This window comes from Grammomys surdaster, unplaced genomic scaffold, assembly GCF_004785775.1.
Source record: "Grammomys surdaster isolate TR1022 unplaced genomic scaffold, NIH_TR_1.0 171, whole genome shotgun sequence".
In the NCBI taxonomy this organism is placed as follows: domain Eukaryota; kingdom Metazoa; phylum Chordata; class Mammalia; order Rodentia; family Muridae; genus Grammomys; species Grammomys surdaster.
In genome coordinates, this window is record NW_021604619.1 from 4,238,468 (window position 1) to 4,263,291 (window position 24,824).

The 24,824-nt window shown below is 36.8% G+C and overlaps 1 pseudogene across 1 annotated transcript; it reads right to left on the reverse strand.

Moving 5' to 3' along the window:
- Positions 1-1,237: 1,237 nt before the first annotated feature.
- On the reverse strand, positions 1,238-2,605 carry LOC114621053 (annotated as a pseudogene). The gene has a single exon (XR_003711384.1). The product of XR_003711384.1 is annotated as a glutamine synthetase pseudogene (transcript).
- Positions 2,606-24,824: the final 22,219 nt, after the last annotated feature.

The window sequence follows — 24,824 nt, forward strand, 5'->3', positions numbered from 1 at the left end:
ATCATAGCACACATGTGGAGGGAGAGGATGGCTTTCAGAAGTCCTTTTTCTTTCTGTCATGGGATCTGGTCATTAGGATTGCACAGTAAGTATCATTAGGGCTGAACCATGTCACTAGCCCTCCTACAAAGAACTTAACACTTCTAATTCACAGAAAAACATTTAAATTAGTCAATTAATTAAATTAATTTTTACTTTTGACAATTAAATCTTGGGCAAAATTGCCATTTCTGTTAGAAGCCTGTCTTCCTAAAAGCCATATGCCCACCTATATTAATTCTTTTAATGTCAACATATGAATGAATTTCTCTGTGTTCCAGAGCACATTCAGTCAGCAGTATTGTAAAGTGGAGGCTAACCAGATGGCAAGTAAAAGGCTCACATGGCATATTAATCCTTAGGTCGTTAACTATAAAGCAATTTTCAGTGATTCAAAAATAAACAAAAAAGACAGAGGTGTAGGTAATATTTTGGCTGGCACTCAAGAAGCCCTGAGTTTGATTCCTCATCATATAAATCGTATAAAATATAGCATATGAACATCAGAGAAAGAGGCAGAACAATCAGAATTATAAGGTTATCCTTGGCCACACAGTGAATTAGATGACAGATCATGGTAAATAAGGTTGAATCTCATTAAAAAAAAAAATGGGTCAGGACTGGTAAAATACTTGGTCATGGCCATGTGCACATGAACACCTAGTTAGGATCCCTACATCCATCCTTCAATCTCCCCTCAAGGCCCACCAATTTCCCACACATGTTTAACTCTCAACTTCATCTCCTCTCCTTCCCTTTTCCCCTCCTCCACATTTTCTCTCATTCTTCCTTCTTTTCTTAATAACTCAGCAAGTACATTTAGTGCTGCCCATATGTGTACTGGCTGGAGCCATTGACTGGGACACAGACACGGCAGTGTCCAGATTCTGAGAGAGAAATTACTCTCCCTCTGTGAGAAGCTATCATTTGCCAATAGCTCCACAGGATGAGTTTCCTCATCTAAACTAGAATATTTGCTGGGTTGATCTTTTGCAAGTCTTATATAGATGAATACAGCTGGTGTGAGTTCATAAGTACAGTATCTATGTCGTATCCAAAAGGTTGGGTCTCACAGTGGACCTCTCTATCCTTCAACACTTAAATCGTTCTGCCTCCTCTCTGTTCATCTTCCACGTACCACCTTTAGATGTTCCATGTAGGGATAAACACTCACAACTTCTTTTTTTTTTTTTTTTTGAGGAATAAAAAGACCTTGGTATTCCATCCTTTGAGTTACAGTGGGGACAACTGGGAGAGGGAAGAGCTGGGAAGTGGGATGAACTAGGAAGGGCTCGAGATCACTGGAAGTCTAGTCCGCTTAGTTCTTGTACTGGAAGGGCTCGTCGCCGGTTTCGTTGAGGAGACATGTGCGGACGATGGCTTCTGTCACCGCGTAGGGGTCACAATTGGCAGAAGGCCGACGGTCTTCAAAGTAACCCTTCTTCTCCTGGCCGACAGTCCGGGGAATGCGGATGCTGGCGCTGCGGTTGGCAACACCAGCAGAAAAGTCGTTGATGTTGGAGGTTTCGTGGAATCCAGTCAGACGCCGGGCGTTGTCCAGGCTCCCCTTGGGATCGTAGGCACGGATGTGGTACTGGTGCCTCTTGCTCAGTTTGTCAATGGCCTCCTCAATGCACTTCAGACCATTCTCCTCCCGCATGGCCTTGGTGCTAAAGTTGGTATGGCAGCCTGCACCATTCCAGTTCCCTGGAATGGGCTTGGGGTCAAAGGTTGCTATCACCCCAAAGTCTTCACACACACGATGCAAGATAAAACGGGCTATCCAAAGATGATCTCCCATTCGGATCCCTTCACAGGGTCCTATTTGGAATTCCCACTGGGCAGGCATAACCTCAGCATTTGTCCCTGTGATCTTGACTCCGGCATACAAGCAGGCCCGGTAGTGAGCCTCCACGATATCCCTGCCATAGGCTTTGTCTGCTCCCACACCGCAGTAATAAGGACCTTGGGGTCCAGGGAAGCCATTGGAAGGCCAACCAAAAGGGTGGCCGTCTGTTCCCATGAGAGTATATTCCTGTTCCATTCCAACCCAGGGATGCTGGTTGCTCACCATGTCCATTATCCGTTTGCAGGTGTGCCTCAAATTGGTCTCTGCAGGCTTCCGGTTATACTTGAAAACTTCACAGAACACCAACTTGTTGGGATCTTTGCGGAAGGGGTCTCGAAACATGGCGACAGGATGGAGATACATGTCGCTGTTGGACCCTTCGGACTGAAAGGTGCTGGAGCCATCGAAGTTCCACTCAGGCAACTCTTCTACACACTTGGGCTCACAGTCTAGGGTACGGGTCTTGCAGCGTAGTCCTTCTCCGGTACCATCAACCCAGATATACATGGCTTGGATTTTCTCACCCTGGGGCAGGGACATGTACATTTGCTTGATGCCTTTGTTTAAGTGGGAACTTGCTGAGGTGGCCATGGTGGAAGGTGTTCAGAACGGTGACCGGCCGGGTGATAGATGGGTGAACAGGCCACGAGAGTGAGGCGAAGAGCGGAGAGGAGATGGGTGTGCTGCTCAGACACTATGCACTACTCCCATTCTCGGCTCTGCCCACTCACAACTTCTTATTCTCAGCACTTTGACCAATTATAAGTCTCACCTTATGTATTTAATCATTTAACAGAAGTGATTTTAGTTCTTAAACATGTCACAAAATAGAAGATATAAGCTGACTAAAATAATTTTCATTATATTTTTATTTGTGTGATTGAAATTTTTATTGAAAGAAGTACTGGATGTAACATTTATTCTAAGATGAGGATCTCCAGGTAATGCTAAACTACTTATAGACTCTGAAAGCCACTCAAAGAGCAGAACTTGTCAGGGTAATTGAGCGCTTCCATTATAAGGTACAAGTAATTGGGAAATTAAGTTTCCATTCTGTGCTTGCAGTAAAAGGCAGATGGTAATATGCACTGGAAACTAGTTTGCATGAATAAAATTTAAGGTTAAGCTCTCGCTGATATCACATATTAAAGTTTTATAAAAAAGGTATTTAGTGTTGTTTGGGGGTCATTTGGGGGAGTTTTCTAAATTGCTAAGTTCTTTACAAGCAATTACTAGGTGTACTGAATTAATCTATTACAACAACCAACATTCTCATTTTCTAAAAGTGGTTGAGTGTATCAATTACTTTAATGCCAGAGGAGAGGAACCCATGGGAAATTTTAAAATATATTTTTATCAATTATTTGAGGATTTCACAAGATATAGTTTAATCAGATTTCCCTGACCCACTTCCCTTCTAACTCCTCCCTAATCCACTCCTCGTATTCCAACCCATTTTCAACATTATATACTATTTTTTTTTAAAAAAAAATGACTCAGTTATGATACCAATATACTCATTGGTATGAGGTCATCCACTGGAGCACAGTCAACCTACAAGGGTCAACACTCTTTATCATAGTTAGGATTTTATTGCTGTGAAGAGACGCCATGAATAAGAGTAACTCTTATGAAAGAAAATATTGAATTGGGGATGACTTACAGTTTCAGAGATTCAGTCCATTAACATCATGGCAAGAAACATGGCCGTCTGCGGGCAGACATGGTGTTCTAGAAAGAGATGAGAGTTCTACATCTTTTATTATTGTTATTATTATTATTATTATTAATAGGTTTATTATTTTACATTTCAAATGATATACTTCCTTCCTTGTTTCTCCTCCACAACCCCCCCTCCCATCACTCCTCCTCTTTGACTCTATGAGTGTGATCCTCCATCCACTCACTTACTCCTGCATCACAGTTCTAGCATCCCCCTACACTGGGCATCAAGCCCCCATAGGACCAAGGGCCTCCCCTCCCATTGATAACAGATAAAGCCATCCTCTACCACATATATAGCTGAAGCCATGGATCCCTCCATTTATACTCTTTTGTTGGAGTTCTACATCTTGATCTGAAGAAAGCCAGGAAGAGACTCTCTTCTTCAAGCAGCCAGGAGGAGGGTTTCTCCTGCACTGGGTAGAGCCTGGGCAGGAGTCCTCAGAGCCCACCTACACAGTGACATACTTCCCCAAACAAGACCACACTTCCTCCAATAAGGCACCTACTAACAGTACTCCCTATGGTCAAACATTCAAACAGATGAAGCTATAGGAGCCAACTATTCAAACCACCACACACTTTAACAAAAACAGTTTTCTTCTTCCTCCAGACATCATCATCTGTCCACAGCTCCTCTGTTATAGGTGGGAGCTCATTATTTCCTCCCTTCTCCATATTGGATTGTTGACCTGATTGATCTTGTACAGATCCTCTGCAGTTAACACACAGATGCTGTGAGTTCAAGAGTGCAGAGCCTTCATCATGTCCAGCAGACATTGTTGCTCTGATCCTCCATGACTTTCGGTTCTTGAAATCATCCTGCCCAGTTATACAATGCCTCCTGAGTATTTTAAAAGTAATCTTATACAGCATTGTAAATTATTGCATTTCTCGGTCTCTAAATAAAACATCAGATTCTTACATCAGTGTTCAAGGAGCTCATATGACTGGGAAATTCCCTTGACATTCAGTGGAAATTTTAGGATTAGATTCTCATGTTACAAAATAATAACTGAGGCTGGCAATTGAATTACCAGTTAACCGAGACAGATACATATACTCAACCAATAGACTGAAGTTGAGGGCCCCTGTGGTTGAATTAGAGAAATTGTGGAGAAGGGTGACCCCATAGGAAGACCAGCAGTCTCAACTAACCTTGACTCCTAAGATCTCTCAGAAATTGAGCCACCAACAAGGCAGCATACACCAGCTGATATGAGGCACCTGACACAACAGCAGAGGACTGCCTGGTCTTTATTCAGTGGGAGAAGATGCACCTAATTCTCAAGAGACTGGAGATCTTAAGAATGGGGAGGTCTGGTGAGGTGAGGGTGGGGGTGGAGATATCCTCTTGGAGATGTGAGAGGGAATCTATGGGATGTGGAACAGTCAGAGGGTGGACTGGGAGGGGGATAAAGTCTGGACTGTAAACAGAGATTAAAGATAACAGCAGCAACAACAAAAGATTCACCATTATCTACTTTCCCTTCATCTCTTTTGTAGTGGAAATAGGAAACAGCATTTAGATAAACAAACAAAGAAACAAAAACAAAAAAATAAGGGTTTTATTAACTCTTTTGTCATGTTTTTTGACACTTTTTGCTGTCTTCAAAAAAAAATGACTGTTTTAAGTAACTGTACAAATGACCAGATCTCATTGTCTGTTGTAGGTACTCTTCCTCACCGTCCACTGTGTTTCTTACCCACTGAAACCCTTTCTTTGCTCAGATAGTTTCATTTTGGCTTTCAGGACACATACGTATACTTTCCAACTTAGGTTCTACATATAAAGAAAACATAATTTTTACTTTATGCTTACATTTTACTTGCTCTTTTGTGTGTGCCTGCTCCTGTATGTATGTACACATGTACATGTGTGCACATATGTGTGGCAGCCCTCAAGCCCCTGAGATCTTCCTGTCTTCATCTCCTCAGCAATGATGATACAAGTGTACAGCATCCTGTCTTGCCTGTCTGTAACTTAAAATAGTTTCTGGCTAGCAAACTTATATTTTCATGTTGCCAAGGCAAGCACTTTACGGACTGAGACCTTGAACTTTTCCTTAGTTTGCTCAGCTATGAATTTACATCAAAGATGGATTAGATAAGATTAAAGGAACATTCAAAATTAACATATGTGTATGACATATATGAATGAAGCAAACTCTTGCTAATGTGAATGAGTCACAATGTTAAGGGAATTTGTTAAGTAAGCCAGTTAAAAGTTTGATAAGCTTATTATATAAATAAATGAGGGCTAGGGAGATACAATATGATGGGGAGTCTTCTGTCTCCTAAAATCTTAGTAAGAATGCTTTAGGATGCCAACTTCATACACAGGAGTGATTATTTTACAAACTAGCTAATGTATGAGACAGTAACTTCCCTCTACTCAAAAGTTAGCTCATTTTCCATATTCTTCTCTGAATTTTTTCCCCTCTCCACAAACCATAAACACAATATTATTGCATTTTTTGGATTCTTTGTATCTCTACTTTGAAGCCTTATCTCAAAAGTGTTCAAAATGTTTTTTCTAATTGTATTTATGCTCTGAGAAATGTTTTGGTGCCTAGAATAGTTAGTGCAAGTACATATTCTATGATTAATTATAATTAAGTATTCTACTATAAGATTGATAGCAATATCAATATTAATATTGATAATTCTACTTTGTTTATTAAATTAGCTAATGGAGTAATTTGTGATCAGAATACTATATTTAATTTGAATTACTATTACTCTATTCTATTTAAATTTAACTTACTTGAACCTGAGATTTCTCATCAGTAAAAATGGAAGAACAATACCAACCTTATATATTTGCTATATCATTAGCTTTAAAATGTATTGATCTTGCTGACTGTCCATATTGTTTTAAGCACACTTGGATACCATAAGTATAATATAGTGATAATTATTATATATGTTCTGTTAAGTGATTGTGATGTTAAATTTAAAAAAAACTTCAAATTCTTAGTACATTTCATTTACCATATTAGTAAGCAACTTACTTTATTACTGCTAAAATTAACAAGCCAACTCTAGTTTTCTATACACATCTATTAAAATGTACCAACTAGTTATAACAAATGATCCTTATTTAAGACAATATTTCAAACAATTTCACATAGTATTTTGTAAACAATCAAAACCAGAGAGTTTATAATTAACTGCCCTAAAAGCCTTCTTCTACTATGCCATCAGTCAATCTGAATCATCAATGTCCTTTAATAGACAGATAAACAGAAAATTTTGTTGAAGAAAAATATATCCTCCACTTAATGATCTTGGATTTTCAAACCATTATTTAATAATGCAACTTTCGTGAATGAAATTTATGTACAGTTTCATGAACAATAATCTATAATCTAGCTAACAAAATTTCTATTACAGAATGCTCATTCTTTGGGAATGATTTTCATCATTTTCAATTTTGTATTACATTGCACTCATATATTAAGTATATATTACAAATATACCTTTAATAAAGCTAATAGAAAGATCAAAAAGATTTAAAAAACAATAATAGTCATGAATCATGTGGCTTAGCAGTAGAGTTTTTGTTTGGCATTGATGCTTAAGTTTTACTTTCCAACACCAGAAATACACACACACACACACACACACACACATACACACACACACACACTGAAGCTAAACTCAAATATTTAACTTAAGTAAAAAAGTAACAGCACTCTTGTATGTATCATATGAGAAGATTAAGCTATGCCTAGCATCTCTTAAATTGTAATCAGAATGAAGTATAACTTGAGTGATGTGAAAGCAATTCCTAGCTATGTAAGTTGTCTAGGGTTTTACTCAATTCTGTAGCTCAGTTCTGAAGCAGTGACCTGGAGATAACTCCTGAAGGTCCTTGCTTATTAAAATGATTTGCTATTATGGTAATAACAGCTTCTCACTCAAGACACATCTGAAAGCATTATTGAGATCCTTGTCTTTGCTTTCATAGTAGGTTTTTTTTTTAATATGTGGCTATATTCTCCTGGCTAAGTTCATATCCTCTTGGTTGAAGGCCAATTTTTAATTGAATTCAGTTAGTTTAATTGCTCCACAGAGATGTCCATAAAACGTGCTCTCCCAGATTCCCTAGCAGAAGTGCCATTGTCTTTACTCAGCATTCCCAGGCAGGCAGAGAAACTGCTATCCAGCTCTATCTTGCTCAACAATGACTCTTTAATGTGATCTTCTTGTGTGCCTTGTATTTCAATTATAATTTAAAATGAATTAACATCTATTTAAATGAATAGCACCACCTCTTAGTACTCTTGATGGAAATGAGCTTCAGAACGTTCTCTGTCCTTAAGGTAACACACTGAAAAAGTGTGTCGTATTTTACATCCTTAACTTTGCATCATCAATCTTGTTTCCTTTCATGAGTTAATATTGCATTTTTATTAGATTTTATTAACCAAATCAAATACAGTGATGCATTTATGACACATACTCTTCATAGATGTGTAATTAATATTTGACACTTAAAAACAGCTTTTACTGTCCAAAGTTCTGTATTTCAGCATTATGGACAGCTTTAGAAGCAGATTACTCAGGAAGCATTTAAATTTATTTTCTGTGGTGATGATAGATCGTCATATGATGTTTTTAGGTAAAGGTATCTCATGGAGTGAGAAATAAAACTAAAAAAACCAAAAAAACGAAACAAAAAAAACCCATGTGAGATTACTCCCTTCTAAGTACTTGATCAGCGTCATCAGCTTTATAAAAATGCATTGGCCTTGCTATTCTTCTTTTAAAGATCTGGAATTAGAAACTAGATCCCATGATGCAAATCTAACAAGTGACCTGCTTGTGTAAATAAGATTTTGTTGGATAGCAGCAGCCACCATTTCTGTAGGTTTTATTGTTATGTAATGCAATGAGGTCAGAGTTGACTAGTTGTGACAGACACTCTACAGTGCATAAAAGCCAAAATATTTCCTATTAGATCCATCACAGAAAGTTTGCCAACCCTTTTTAGAAATATTTAAAGGATGAAGCTGGAAATATATGTTTGCTGCTTTTGCAAAAACAAAAAACAAAAAACAAAAAACAAAAAAACAAAAACAAAAACAAAAACTGAATCCAGGGGCTGAATAGACTATGGTTCTGCAGTTAAGAGTACTGATTGATCTTCCAGAGGTCCTGAGTACAATTCCCAGCAACCACATGGTGACTCACAACCATCTGTAATGGGAACTTATGCCCACTTCTGGTGTGTCTGAAGAAAGTGACAGTGTGCTCACATATATAAAATAAATAAATCTTTAAAAAAAACTTGAAAAAAAGCTGAATTAAGTTTCCAGGACCCCCACAAAGGTTCACAACCACCTAAAAGCCTAGCCACATGGTATATAGCTTTCTTTTCTGGCCTCTAAAGATATTGTACCTACATGGTTTACACTCATGCATATGGGCAAACATTAAAATCTACAAATTAAAAATAAATACATCTTTTAAAGATGCATGAAATAAAGTGCAGTATATGTGGTTACTATTCCAATTTGTATGTATAATCTATTGTATATTTGAGATAACTCAAATGGAAATTCAAGAATATAGAATTTAAATCTCAGCATACTTCTTCTTTAGTGTCATAAACAAATTATCAGGAAACAACTCCATCAATAATGGGATGCATATATATATATATACATATATATATATATATATATATATATATATATATATATATGTATACATACACGTACACACATATATACATCTCCTAAGTGTACAGAGGCCATTTGAATATGCATCTATTTTATTATTTTAAATCTTTAAGGATTAGACAGTGTACTAAAGATATTACACCCTCAACTATCCTATTTTCACCACAGGAACATGCAGCTTTGTCAAAGCCAAGACTCTGGAATCAGGAGGCTGGAGAGAAGAAAGTAGAGGAAGAAAAAAAATACTTTGGTGGGAGACTATGCTGGGACTCTGCTTCATCAGGCACACAGCAAGAAATTCATGTCTGTCTGTGTAACTCAGCGTCTGGGTAAACACCAGAGATGGGCAGTGACAAAGCTCTAACACAAAGGTTTACTTCTTATTCGTTCTCTTCTGACTTTTTTTTTTTATTAGTTTGTTTGACTGCTCAGATCAGAAGCGCAATTAGAGATACTTCCATTATACTGTGAACAAAACCCGTCATTGTTGTATCTGCCAAAGAGGTGTTTTGGTCTGGTTTTTGAAAAATGCAAATGATAATGCCTTTGATAAGATAATTGAAGTAGCACTTACACATGGTGAAGTAAGCTGGATTGCTATTACTAGGTTGCTGTTCCAGTCAACCTCTAGCATTTGTCACATTCGAATCCCTTCAAGCATTGATATGACTCTTAATTTGTCATGAAATTGTGATTTAGCCTTAAAAGGACTTGTCAATTCACACATACTCTGGAAAAATATAAAAGAAAATGGGCTGCAAGTATTGTTTTGGCATCGTTGGCACATAGATGAAAAGTTACAGAGTGCTACGTGTTGTTGTAATATATTATGAATTTGCATTACACAATTAAAATTCTAAAGAACAGGTATTAATAGGATAAGATGTAATTATTTTTAAAAAAACAATACTTTCAGCATGGGAGCAAAGGATAGAATTAAAACAGCCTGTAATCTACATTAGAGTCCCGTGTTCTTTATTGTTTTTTATTGTATATATTCTCTTGCTAGGTAATACTATGTGAACACCCACTATATTCTAAGAACTATTCATAGACCTGAAGATGCTGCAGTGAGCAGTGTAGAAAAATTTCTTTCTTTACTCTCTACAAGTGCTTATATAAGGTAATGATAATTCTGATGACTTGAAAATAAACCTAGCTGCAGGAATAGAAAATGTCTGAGTAGTTGGAACAGGTGATTTATAAAGATAATCAACATATTCAACAAAAGTGTCTTTATTCTTTGAAAAGAAACCAAAAATATTTTATGGAGGGATTACTTCAGAAGACTCTTGGCTAACCCACCTTCCCCTTCCACACCTTGTTGCTTGTACTTTTGGAAGAGTCTAGTCTATTTCTGTCCCTCTGAGCACAGGATACCCATGCCTACACATTAAGCTTCCTGTGGTGTAAATCCCAGGGTTTAATGGTTTTGCAGTCTGACAGCTGTACTGCAGTGTAAACTGTTTGCAAAGGGGACCAAATATTCCCTGGACAACTTTCTAGGAATTAAAAAACCAGCTTGGCAAAACTTCTTGGCTTCTATTGTTCCTTCCTGCTCAATTGTGAGTTGAGCACATTTTGACTCATGTAAATGCTTGGTCTTACTCCACTAAAGCCAGTGGACTGACACTAGTGAGATCATGCACAGTAAACCTGTTCCATAGCTAATACCCGAGTCAACCATATATCTGAAACTTAACGTTTTCGATTTTATATGGACACCAAGTACCAAGGCCTGGGATAGAAATATCCCTACAGTACTTTTTCTTTTCTTTCTATTACTTTTGTTTATTTATTTATTTATTTATTTATTTATTTATTCATTCATTCATTCATTTATTTACAATCCAGTCATTGTTCCCCTCCTAATCTGCCCTCCCACAGTTCCTCATCTCATTCCTCTTCTTCCCTGACTCCAAGAAGATGCTTCCCCCGCCTGCGCCAGGCCTCCCCACTCCCTGGGGGCTCAAGTCTCTTGAGGGTTAGGTGCATCTTGTCCCACTGAGGCCAGACTAGGCAGTATATGTGTCGGGGGCAGGGTCAGACCAGCTTGTGTCTGTATGCTGCCTGATTGATGGCTCAGGCCTAACACTATTAATAATTCTATGGTGCGCTTACAAACAGGAGCCTAGCATGGCTGTCCTCTGAGAGCGACCCAATAAGCAGCTGACTGAGCGGTTAAAGAACTTGCCACTCAAACATGACTACTAGATTTGTATATTTGTATCATGGTGTCCCCTTTCCTTTTATATTTATACCTAAGGGGATATTCATCCTCACATTGCAATAAAGGAAATTTTTTTTGTCTAGTATCTTCGAAATTTAATTCTTATTTGAACACACACACACACACACACACACACACACACACACATATATATATCCATAGTACAGTGGTTTGAATAGGCATGGCCTCCATACCCTATAGACTCATGTTTAAATGCTTGGCCTATAAGGAGGGGCACTATTAGGAGGTGTGGCCTTGTTGGAGGAAGTATATCACTGGGCTTTGACGGTTCCTGTGCTTGAGCTATGCCCAGTGTGTTACACTCTCAGCTTCTTCTCCAGCACCATGCTGGCTTGTAAGTGCCCATACGTCCCATCATGATGATAATGGACTAAACCTCTGAAACTGTAAGCCACTCCAATTAAATGTTGTTCTTTATGATTGGCTGTGATCATGATAGCTTCTCCCAGCAATAAAACTCTAATTAAGATACATTGCCTACTCTATATTATCTGCAAATAGGATGATATCATTTCTGTCACTAGATTTAGTAATAAGACAAGGTGCGTACATAGTGTTCATGTATAATCAACTGAATTTAAGGTAATAATAAAGATTATCCCGATAATCCCATCCCAATTAAATGAGTACTTTGATAAAAGGTCTAGATGATAAAGGGGAAAGAAAATAGAACAATTTAATGAAATACAAATGTTTTAAGTAAGACATACTCTGTACAAGGAATAGCAGATGGCATCTATCAGAAGAGGGTCTCACTCCTTCAAGTGCCAAGCACAGAATTCTGCCAATAACCAGTGCGGTTGAAAAAGGACAAGGAAAGTTCATTAAAACTATACATGTGTATTTATACAGTAATTTTTATTGAACTTTTCTCATCTGTTCTAATACTGCTCCTCCAAGAGCCAAGGACTACCTGGCCAAAAAATTAATAAAATAAAATAAAATAAAATAAAATAAAATAAAATAAAAAATAAAATAAAATAAAATAAAATAAAATATAAAATAAGCCAATACCAGAGATGAGAATCTTTCTTTTGAGTTGTTGGCTAGGACTGTGTGAGAGATTCCCCTAAACTCACAGTCACATTTTTGTTGCCTCAAAGTGGAAGGTAAGTCCCTATAGCTGATGACGTCATGTTACTCAGACACAGTGTGTCCCCTCTCTGAGGTCTAGATTTCATGGTACCAGAGGGCACCAGGAAAACTTACAAGAGAGGCAGCCAAAAGTCCACCCAGCCATAATACCTATGAATCACATCAATGACCTGCCTGACAAGATAGCCTTTAGAGTACGGTAATGGAACATCTAACTTGGAGGTAGCTAATGGTTCTCTAATTGGACTTAAGATCTGCTCATAAGAGGGATACTATGACTGGTACTAGAAATCTAGATACTAATTATAGGTTTTGGAGGGCAGTCAACAACCATTAATTTACTAAATCAACATGATCTCTAATAGCAATCTATAAACATTTTTATACACAAACATACATAGTTTTCATTTATCAAAGATACTTCTGCTTGCAGTAGATAAAATACACTGCAGAAATCCTTAACCAATCAATATGCAGAGTTGTGGATCCTAGCCCTAGTGGATACATCTACAATACACTCCTGCAAGTAAGGCTCAGGGAACATTTCAGAATAGGATGCAGAAAGAATGGAAGAGCCAGAGTGTTGGGAAGTTTGCTATGAGATTGTGTTGTCTCCTAGCAACGTCAGAAGCTAGATCATGATTTTTCACCACTATGACTACCCAAACTTGAGCTGAACAAAGAGAACACCAACTAACACACCAAATTACATGGGAAAAAATAAAAGGTAAGTGGAGAGTTGCTAATGTAAAAGGGTTAATTCTGGTGAAAACAAAGATAACCAGCTCTAACTTTACACAGAACAAGTTTCTTGGTATTAGACTATACTCTGGGGTTTTAATCTTCAAGGCAGAAAAACCAGAAAATTGCAAGGGAAATGGTTAAAGACAGAAGGCTGGTGGACTGAAAGGAGGCCTGCATATGTAAAAAATGCCACAGCATCTGATGGACTCTTCTTTTCAGGTCTCAGATTAATTGTGCTCATATTTCCCAGGGTGTTTGTCCCGGTGCATTATTTTAGAATATTACTTTCTAGTCAATACAACTTTAACCGTACATCATGTAAACAGAGCGACATTTCAGATGCTTCATCATTTCTTCATCTTGTCCATTCAAATGCCATTCTTCTCTAGAGAAACATTTTCCATTGTCCTACCCTGTCATGGCCTCATAATATTTGTCTCTCCCATTCTTGCACCAGACTATGTTCTTGTCATAAATTTACCTGGGATAAATATGTGCATGCTCTAAGCTGCTTTATGTATAAGATAGGTTATAAGACACTCAGATGAAACAGGGATCAATATTTAACAGCGTATCTCTGTCTCAGGGTACCTCAACAAGGCTCATGCAGAGTGGTAGCTGGTCAACACATAGTCAAGTTCATTTGGTTGGTTTCTTTGTGGACTTTATGTTTCATTTTGCTTGGCTTCGGCCTTTTGTCCCTTATTTGACTTTTTGTTTGTCTTGATTTTCATTCTTTTTCTGTGATTTGTTTTTTTTTTTTTTGGTTTTTGAGAAAAAGAGGAAGAACATAATGTTGGGTCAGGGACGTGTAGATGATCTGGGGGAAGTTGGAGGGGCGAAAGAATGATTAAAATATATTGTATGAAAAAAATAAAATAAAAAGATCTTCCCACCCACTAACTCACTCACTAGTCTATGTTCCACACTTAACAATATTCCTTGCAGATTCCATTGTATTTTGCTATTTTTAATATGTAGGGAGTTAAATATATATATTTCCATGACTTGATAACCATGTATGTATGCTTTGTGGCATACATTCTACGTATAAAAATCCATTACAGTCAGTATTTTGGATTTTCAATATGTTCCAAACCAGACCATTGGGAGGACTTTCTTCAAACTGTCTTTATTCTCCAGGTATTAACAAATTATTGTATACCAACTACATATTCCAGGCTTAAAAAAAACAAAACCTTGTGCCTAAAAAGATGCAATTAATTGATATCATGTGCCTGTCTATCCTTCATGGTTAGGACATCTGACATCAGGTGGAACAGAAGCGACAGTGAAAGCACCACTGTCAAGAGCAGTTACGATGTTATGATGCTAGCTATGGGCTTTTCATTGATGCTCTTTATTAGCATCATTTTTTTACAACTGATTTGTTGAGAGATTTTATGTCAAAAGGATGAGATTATGTCCAAAACACATTTTCATTCACCCATAATAAAAAAAAAGGAGATTGAATCAGTAATAAAAATGATAAATTCTAGAAGTGAAAAGTCCAGGGGACCTGATGATATTCATGTTGGGATTCTTTTTAAAAAAATATTTTATTTTTATGTGTATGTGTCTGACAGAATATATGTGCATTGTGTGCATTCCTGGTACCCACAAAGATAAGAGGAGTGGGTTTGATCCCCCTGATACTGGTGTATGGATGGTTGTATGCCTCCATGAGGGAGCTGGGAATAAAACTCAGGTCCTCTGGAAGATCATCCAGTGTTTTTAACTGCTTATCTATCACTATAGCACCCACCCCTTTCCCAAAATCTTGCCCTATTGAATTCTACAGAGGATCCAAAAGTTATTCCTAGTACTTAACCTTCTACCTTCTCAAACTTTACAAAAATATAAATAAAATAACCTCCAACAAAACAAAAATTATAAACCAAATTTTATTTATACATAAACGCATACACACACACACACACACACACACACAAGTATTACATAAATGACTTGTCTTTACAAGCATGGATAAATTACCATTGATCCTGGTCAGTGATGCCTTCTAATATGATTTACTAACATGCATTTCTTCAGTATTTGTGTATTTGTAGTCATCAGGACCTCTAAAATTTTTCTCCTGGTATTCTGTATTTTTGGTTTAATATAAGGACAGTATCAGACTTTTAAATTGAATGTAGAGTTGCATCTTCTTCAGTTTTGTTTTAAACAAAATGTAAGAAGGCAAATACAATGTCAGGCAGAGTTCAACACTCAAGCCATCCTCATAGAGTTCCCTTGGCTTTTCTTGCTGTTTTAAAAAATAACTGATTAAATCTCCTTATTCATTCTGCATCTGTGAAGGATTTATGTTTTCCTCATGATTTTTTGGTACCTTATGTCTAGGAATTTTTCAGTTTGTTCTAGCTTATCCAATTTATTGGAATGAAATTGTTTGTAGTGGATTCTTATGATCTTTTGCATTACTGTTCTGACTTGTAATTCTCCTTTTTCATATCTAATTTTAAGTATAATTTGTCTAGGTTGTTTAACTATATGCTTGTTAATTGTGTTCATTCTATCATGGGTTAATTTGTTTGTTGACTCATTTAGCGACCTAGAGAATATGGATATTAGGAATCTCACCACCTAAATAAATACACCAAAATAATTTGGACAAGATGACTGAAGTGATCAGTGGCAGAATCATTACTGAAATTCGGGCATTATTTTGGAGAAGAGGCTCCATGTCATAGTTTATAAGCTGTGGTAGGTTTAGAAATCCACACTTGAATCAGATGGTTTCTATAATGGAGTTGCTATTTGAATAGAGAAGGCAAAATGTCAACAGATTTTCATGAAACTAAATAATTAGGCAACCAATAAAATTGATTGATTGATTGTGAATGTGTCCATGTGTGTGCGTGTGTGTGTGTGTGTGTGTGTGTGTGTGTAAATGTGGGTTACACATGCCACAGAAGGCATTTGTAGGTAGTAGGACAATCTTTTAGCAGTTGGTTTTCATCTCCCATCTTATTTTGTGGCAGATTCTCAGGATTTTGGCAATTTTCCTGTCTCTGCTTCCTATCTTGCCATAGAACTATTGTAATTCCAGGAACCTACCTCAGTATTCACCTTTTTATGTGAGTTCAGGAGATTGAATTCAGATATAGCCAGGTTGTCAACCTGTTTATACTACTTGGGGCATGCCAAAAGAACTCTATAGGCTACTACAGAGTTACTTACACAGCAATATGTGTTGTTGATCTATTTATAATAGCCAAAAAACCTGAAATGACCAAGAAGTCTTTCTCCAAGGAATGGATAATGAAAATGAAGTACATACACACAGTGGAATTCTATTCAGCTATTAAAAAATGAAACCATAATATTTGGAAGTAAATGGATGGGGCTGTAACATACTATACTTAACAAGGTAACCCAGAGAGAGAACATTAAATACTAGTGGTTCCTCTTCATTTGTAGATCTCAATTTTAAATGCTTAGAATGGACAATAAAACCTGAGGTAAATAGACAAGTTAGGAGGGTAGAGTGGGACCATGAGATCATGGGGGATGTAGAGAGCAAGAACCAAGGACAGTGATGGGGAGCACAGGTACTATAAAAAGTAATTATTAACAATATGTTTTCTCCCAATGTAAATGATTTTTCTTTTCAGTTTTTATAATTTAAGCTAATTAATCCTTCCTTAATATCACCTTCCTACATTTTACATCTATCTGTTCTTTTCAGAGAGCTAAATGCACTATCTTTTTTGATAGATAAAGCTGTTTGTTTGTGGGATGTGTGGTGCTTTGAAAATCCACCTATGCAATGAGTAACAGTTAGAGAAATATCTTTGTGGCCAAGACTTGAGAATATTAAATAGATCTCACAATTCTTGTGGCACATGACATCTTAAATATAAGGTTTGAAAAAGTTCAAATGAGAATCAGTTATAAATGGTCTAGCTTTATGATAATTAAAAAATATAGGCATACCAAATATACATTCCTGTTGAATATATATTCAACAAGATCACAAGCTGTCAAAGATTAAGGGTAGCCTATGTGCAGAAGTTGAAGTGTTGCAAAGAATAGCAATACATGAATAAAAAAGAATACCCTAAGTGTTCTTTTTCTAATACTGACAACAAAGTGATATTTTGTCTCTTGTCTTCTTTTAAATGGAATTCAAATCTCACACATGGTATGTATTACTGCAAAATTGATGTAATGAAGTATATCCCACCCATACATCACATGGGATACAGTATAATGTAAATATTTAGTCAGTCTTCTTTAGGACTATCCAGTATGGATCATCATGCGATTTAATTTATGAAAACTTTCCTTTTACCTAAATTAAGGAGGACCAGAAAGTGAAATGTCTTTAACTTTCATTTACTACATGAATGAATTGAATTGTTACCTAAGTCAAGCAGGTGCCACCATATGACTATCTAATTTCTACTAATAATTATAATACTACTGATATTGTTACCTACTTTATTAAATGAAGACTTACAAAAAGATGATAGGAAAGAAAATGATAATCATTTCTTGCTTACAACATCAACGGTTGAGATTTTTAACAGAGGATTAGGCAATCTCATTCTTTAAGAAACTCCATTTTAGATGCTATTATATTCTTTTACCTCTTGATTTATAAGAATTAAATTATAAAAAAAATTACCATGACACCAGGTGTTGATAGTTGTCACCTCATTTGAAACATTTCTTGATTTGTGGAAATAATCAGAACATAAAGTACTATATATTTAAGAACTAGACACTAATTAAAAATAGCCACAAGGAATTTTAAATGTTTAAACAGCATCACAACGAAGGAATCAACACATTATTAACTAGATGTCCTAGGATAGTGGCCCTATTAGAATTGATTTGGACTTTCCTAAGACCAGTGCACACACAGTTGTGTGATTATAGCATTTTGAAAACCAGAATAATTAGCTAATTCTGAGAGAGGTAGAGTCTGTGCTGAAATAATTGGAAGGAGACAAGAATCTTCTGTATGACCTAATGTGCTACTTTCTGTTTCACCATTTGACGTTGAACTATTGGAAAACATAATAGTATTTAAACCTAAATTCAATTTCATATAAAATTCCTATTGCTTTGTTTTTACTATTCTTGAACTAAGCTGAAGGACTTGGGTCTGACTGTGTGGGTAGTGCTTTGCTCCAGGGGGCAGGAGGCAGGTATGGTAGGTTTCAAAAAGAGATAGCAGACAGTCCTGAGATCTTCAGGATATCTCCTTCTCCCTTTCTCTCTATCCTGGCCTTTCCTTGCCCTCCCCTTCTCCTTCTCCCCTGTCTTTTTCCCATTTATTTTATTTTCTTTTGAATTGCTAGTGACAGTGTAGGTTAAATAATCAACAAGAAGACTTAAAATGGCAGACAGCTTCAATGTAGTCCTATACATCTTTAGCCCACAGCTTCTCCTTGCTAAATCTCATTCAACAATAAAAACACCAAAGGAAAATGATATAGGTTTCCATTGTCAATGGCTACATGTTTGAGGAATTTTTCTCTATTATCATGTATATCACATGCAGATATTGGAGTTTATTTTAGGTATCTTCTTTAAATCAAGACAGTTTGGAAAATAAAAACTCAAGATATGGCTGAATTGGATTAGCTTTGAATAGAATCTTGCATTTATAGTGGAATGATTAATGCAGTTAAGAATTCTGGAATGATCTCTATCATCTCCATAGCTTCTGGTAGATAGGTAATAGAGGCACAGTTGATTCATTTTTGTAATCTAGCTCCTGAAAGTGCCTCCAATTAACTCACCATCCAGAGTGAAAATAATTCACATAGGTACACATTGTAAAACTCTAGTTAAAGACCCAATTTAAAATCATGGAAATCTTCTTTTTTCTTTGAAAGAATAATATTAAAATTTTATGCTTTATAGATCAAACTGCTTTTATGAATTATATTGAAAGGTTTAATTGAGGTCACAGGGAAATATAAACAGTAGTGTTTAAAGATTTTTCTTTTGGAAAACAGTGTCATAGTACTAACAAAGTTTGGTGCTCAGGTAGTCAGGGATACAGTTTCATAAAAAGAGAGGTAAATTCATCAAGCAAATGTGCATACATTTTGAAGCTCTGCAGGACATCTGACATTAAAGCAACATTATGCTTCAGGCAAAGAAAAGAGAGTCAACTTTTTCAGGCATTAGGATGGACAAAATATTTTCTGATCATAAATTCATGTCTAGGGACCTACCATCTGGGAATATTAAAATCTTCTGAGTGATAAATTTAAAACAGACATACTGGTCATCTGGAAACAACCATGTATCATTTTGTCATGGCAAGTGAAGATGATAATAATGACAGTACTAAACAATATTTATAACATGTACGTATTTAAACTCTTGCAAATATAACCAAATCCCCTCTCAGCTAAGGTGTTCTTATTACCTGTCAGTATTCAAAGGAGAAAGTGGAGACTCAGCATGACCTGTCTATGGTTACACCGTACATGATGTGTACATCTTAAAGGTTCCTGGTTCTAAGTGCTTTCCTTTATGCCACTAAATGTACTTCAGAAAGTACTCCGAAGGATGCACTTTTGATATGTTCACATAATGGGATATTTTCAGTGGACAACGTTTCAAAATTGGTGCTGTTCTTTTAGTTGGAAGTTGTAGCATAGTGGAAAGACACTAAATTGAGCACTGAATTTGAGGCCTTGCTTTGGAAACATCAAGGAGAAAATATGATTGGCATCAGTCTATCCTACCTAGATCATGACTTGCTTGTTTAGAAGGCTGTGATAAATAACTCTTCTAGGAATGTTTTGAAAACATTTGGAGAAACAAATATTAGAGTCATATTCTTTTTTTATTGGATGTTTTATTTACATTTCAGATGTTGTCCCCTTACCCAATCCCCCACCCACCCAGGAACCCCTTATCCCCTCACCCCTCCTTCTTCTCTGTGGATGTAACCCCTACCTACCCCCCCACTCCCACCTCCCCACCATCAAATTCCCACCCCCTAGAGCGTGAAGAAATTAAAAAAATCATCAGATCCTATTACAAAGGCCAATACTCAAAAATACTGGAAAACCTGGATGAAATGGACAACTTCCTAGACATATACCAGGTACAAAAGTTAAATTAGGAGCAGTTAAACCATCTAAATAGTGCCATAATCCCTAAGAAAATTGCAACAGTCATTAAAATTCTCCCCACCAAAAAAAGCCCAGGACCAGATGGTTTTAGTGCTGAATTCTATCAGACCTTCAAGGAAGACCTAATACCAATTCTCTTCAAACTATTCCACAAAATAGAAACAGAAGGAACACTACCCAATTCGTTCTATGAAGCTACAATTAGACTCATACCCAAACTCCACAAAGACCCGGCAAAGAAAGAGAACTTCAGACCACCAATCTCCCTTATGAACTTTGATGCAAAAATACTCAATAAAATTCTAGCAAACCGAATCCAAGAACACATCAAAACAATCATCCATCATGATTAAGTAGGCTTTATTCCAAGAATGCAGGGATGGTTCAATATTCGGAAATCCATCAATGTAATCCACTATATAAACAAACTCAAAGAAAAAACCACATGATCATCTCACTAGATGCTGAGAAAGCATTTGACAAAATTCAACATCCCTTCATGATAAAAGTCTTGGAAAGATCAGGAATTCAAGGCCCCTACCTAAACATAGTAAAAGCAATATGCAGCAAACCAGTAGGCAACATCAAACTAAATGGAGAGAAACTTGAAGCAATCCCACTAAGATCAGGGACTAGACAAGGATGCCCACTCTCTCCCTACCTATTCAATATAGTACTGGAAGTCCTAGCCAGAGCAATTAGACAACAAAAAGAAGTCAAAGGGATACAAATGGGAAAGGAAGAAGTCAAAATATCACTATTTGCAGATGATATGATAGTATACTTAAGTGACCCCAAAACTTCCACCAGAGAACTCCTAAACCTGGTAAAAAACTTCAGCAAAGTGGCTGGTTATAAAATCAACTCAAACAAATCAGTAGCCTTCCTCTACATGAAAGATAAACAGACTGAAAAAGAAATTAGGGAAATGACACCCTTCACAATAGTTGCAAATAATATAAAATACCTTGGTGTGAATCTAACCAAGCAAGTGAAAGACCTGGACAGCAACTTCAAGTCCCTGAAGAAAGAAATCGAAGAAGATCTCAGAAGATGGAAAGATCTCCTATGCTCATGAATTGGCAGGATTAATATAATAAAAATGGCCACCTTGCCAAAAGCAATCTACAGATTCAATGCAATTCCCATTAAAATCCCAACTCAATTCTTCACAGAGTTAGAAAAGGAAATTCTCAAATTCATATGGAATAACAAAAAACCCAGGATAGTGAAAACTATTCTCAACAATAAAAGAACTTCTGAAGGAATCACCATCCCTGACCTCAAGCTGTACTACAGAGCAATAGTGATAAAAACTACATGGTATTGGTATAGAGACAGGCAGGAAGATCAATGGAATTGAAGACCCAGAAATGAACCCACATACCTATGGTCACTTGATCTTTGACAAGGGAGCTAAAACTGTCCAGTGGAAAAAGGACAGCATTTTCAACAAATGGTGCTGGTTCAACTGGAGGACAACATGTAGAAGAATGAAAATTGATCCATTCTTATCTCCTTGTACAAAGCCCAAGTCTAAGTGGATAAAGGACCTCCACATAAAACCAGATACACTGAAACTAATAGAAGAGAAGTTAGGGAAGAGCCTTGAATACTTGGGCACAGGGAAAAGTTCCTGAACAGAACAACAATGGCGTATGCTCTAAGATCAAAAATTGACAAATGGGACTTCATAAAATTTCAGTTTCTGTAAGGCAAAGGACACTATCAATAGGACAAAATGACAACCAACAAATTGAGAAAAGATTTTTACCAATCCTACATCTGATAGAGGGCTAATATCCAATATATACAAAGAACTCAAGAAATTAGACTCCAGACAACCAAATAACCCTATTAAAATATGGGGTATAGAACTTAACAAAGAATTTTCAACTGAGGAAACTCGAATGGCCGAGAAGCACCTAAAGTAATGTTCAGTATCCTTAGTCGTCAGGGAAATGCAAATCAAAACAACCCTGAGATTCCATCTCACACCAGTCAGAATGGCTAAGATTAAAAACTCAGGTGATAGTAGATGCTGGCAAGGGTGTGGAGAAAGAGGAACACTCCTCCCTTTTTGGTGGGACTGCAAGATGGTGCAACCACTTTGGAAATCAGTCTGGTGGTTCCTCAGTAAACTGGACATAGCATTACCTGAGGATCCAGCTATACCACTCCTGGGCATATACCCAGAAGATGCTCGAACATATAACAAGGACATATGCTCAATTATGTTCATAGCAGCCTTATTTATAATAGCCAGGAGCTGGAAAGAACCCAGATGTCCTTCAACTGAGGAATGGATTCAAAAAATGTGGTATATTTACACAATGGAGTATTACTCAGCTATTAAAAACAATGAATTCGAGAGTTTCCTAGGTAAATAGATGGAACTAGAAATTATCATCTTGAGTGAGGTAAGCCAATAACCAAAGAACACACATGGTATTCATTCACTGATTATTGGATATTAGCCCAGAACCTTGAAACATCCAAGATTCATCTCACAGGCCACATGAAGCTCATGAAGAAGGAAGACCAAGTGGGGGTGATTCGGTCCTTCTTAGAAGGAGCAACAAAATACTCAAGGGAGCAAATATGGAGACAAAGTGAGGGACAGAAACTGAAAGAGGGGCCGTCTGAAGACCATTCCACCTGAGTATCCATCCCATGTGCAGTCACCAAAGGTAGATGCTGATGTGGAAGTCAGGAAGTGCATGCTGATAAGATCCTGATATAGATGTCTCCTCAGAGGTCTGCAAGAGTCTGACATATTCAGAGATAGATGCTCACAACTATCTATTGAACTTATCATGGGGTTCTCAATGGAGGAGTTAGAGTGAAGACCATTGGAGCTGAAAGGGTTTGTGGCCCCATGAAGAGAGCAACAAGAGTCATATTCTTAGAGATATAATATCTAGAGCTGGCTGGAGAAATATGAGAATACTGTACACATGAGAGTAAGCCTACAAATTATATCTCATCTCTTCATTAATTAAAAGAGTAACAGAAGTTACTAAGTTAGATTTATAGGAAATACGCTTTGGAAGAAGAAAAAACTTGAGGATCCTCCTTGTTTCTAATCCATCCAAAGTTCTTTTATTTTTATATTCAGAGAAAGAATTCTAGCGACAGTGGTATCTAACTGACAACAGTTGGTGTCTTACTCAGATTCATGATGATCCCTTGGAAACCAACTGTGGATGCTTCTAAAGCCTACATTTACTTAAACATTCCCTTAAAAACTAGCTTGGACTCCTGGAACTGTCTCACTATCCACCAGGCAGAAGGCAAACTGTTGCTGAGAGACTTTGTAAAACACATGAGTTCTAGGGTGCATCATGGGATCATGATGAGAACATTTCCCTAGAGACTATGTCCTTGCTCCTCTATCCTTCTCTGATATTCCTTCATTCCTTTAAGAGGTTTGTGATGGGAATATGTTTTGAACAAATCACAGGATAATTTGCCTGCACCCAGGGACTTTCAGAGAACCTAAGATAGTCTGATACTTGATATTTGATTCAAAACTCCTTAAAAGAATGACATTTATGATGCTTTCAGTAATACATTTATTGATTATGAGTCCAAACGTGCAAGAAATAAAAAAAAACATAGTGTTTAATTAATTAAGGCTAAAAGTAAAAGTTAGGGGAAATTATAGCTCTATTTTACAACCATGTACACTGAAAAAGTCTAAGGATAGATCTTCAGTTATGTTTCTTTTTGTGTATGGATATCTTGGCTTCATGTATGTGTGTAGACCGTATATATGCTTGATGCCAGAAGAGTCTAGAAGGGATCTTGGAGTATCAGGAACTGGAGTTACATATTGTTTGTGATACACCAAGGAGGTTATGGGAAACGGAAACTGGTCTTCTGGAATAACAATAAGTGCCCTTAAACCCTGAATAATCTTTCAAGCACCTTATGTTTAATTTTGACCGAAAAGAAAATCAGTTTATTTTTATATTAATCAATTAAAAATAATAAGTTACTAATTTGTACAAGTAATCTCTTTAGGTTTTTTTTTAATAATTTATTTTTTCTCAAATCGTAATTCATTCACACAGGGGTTATAAACACAGAAAGGCAGGATGTGGGGAAGGGAATGACAATGGAGTGTGGGTGTTCAGGGGGAATACAGATATCTTCCGAACTGGGTATCGGCTGGTTTTAAAGCAAGTATTTAGATCCCGACTCCCTTGTTGTCTCACACACGATCATATGTATACTCTGCTTCCTATAGCTAACTTAACATTTCAGCCTTTTCATACCCTTTGTCTACTTCAGTGTCTGGTTAA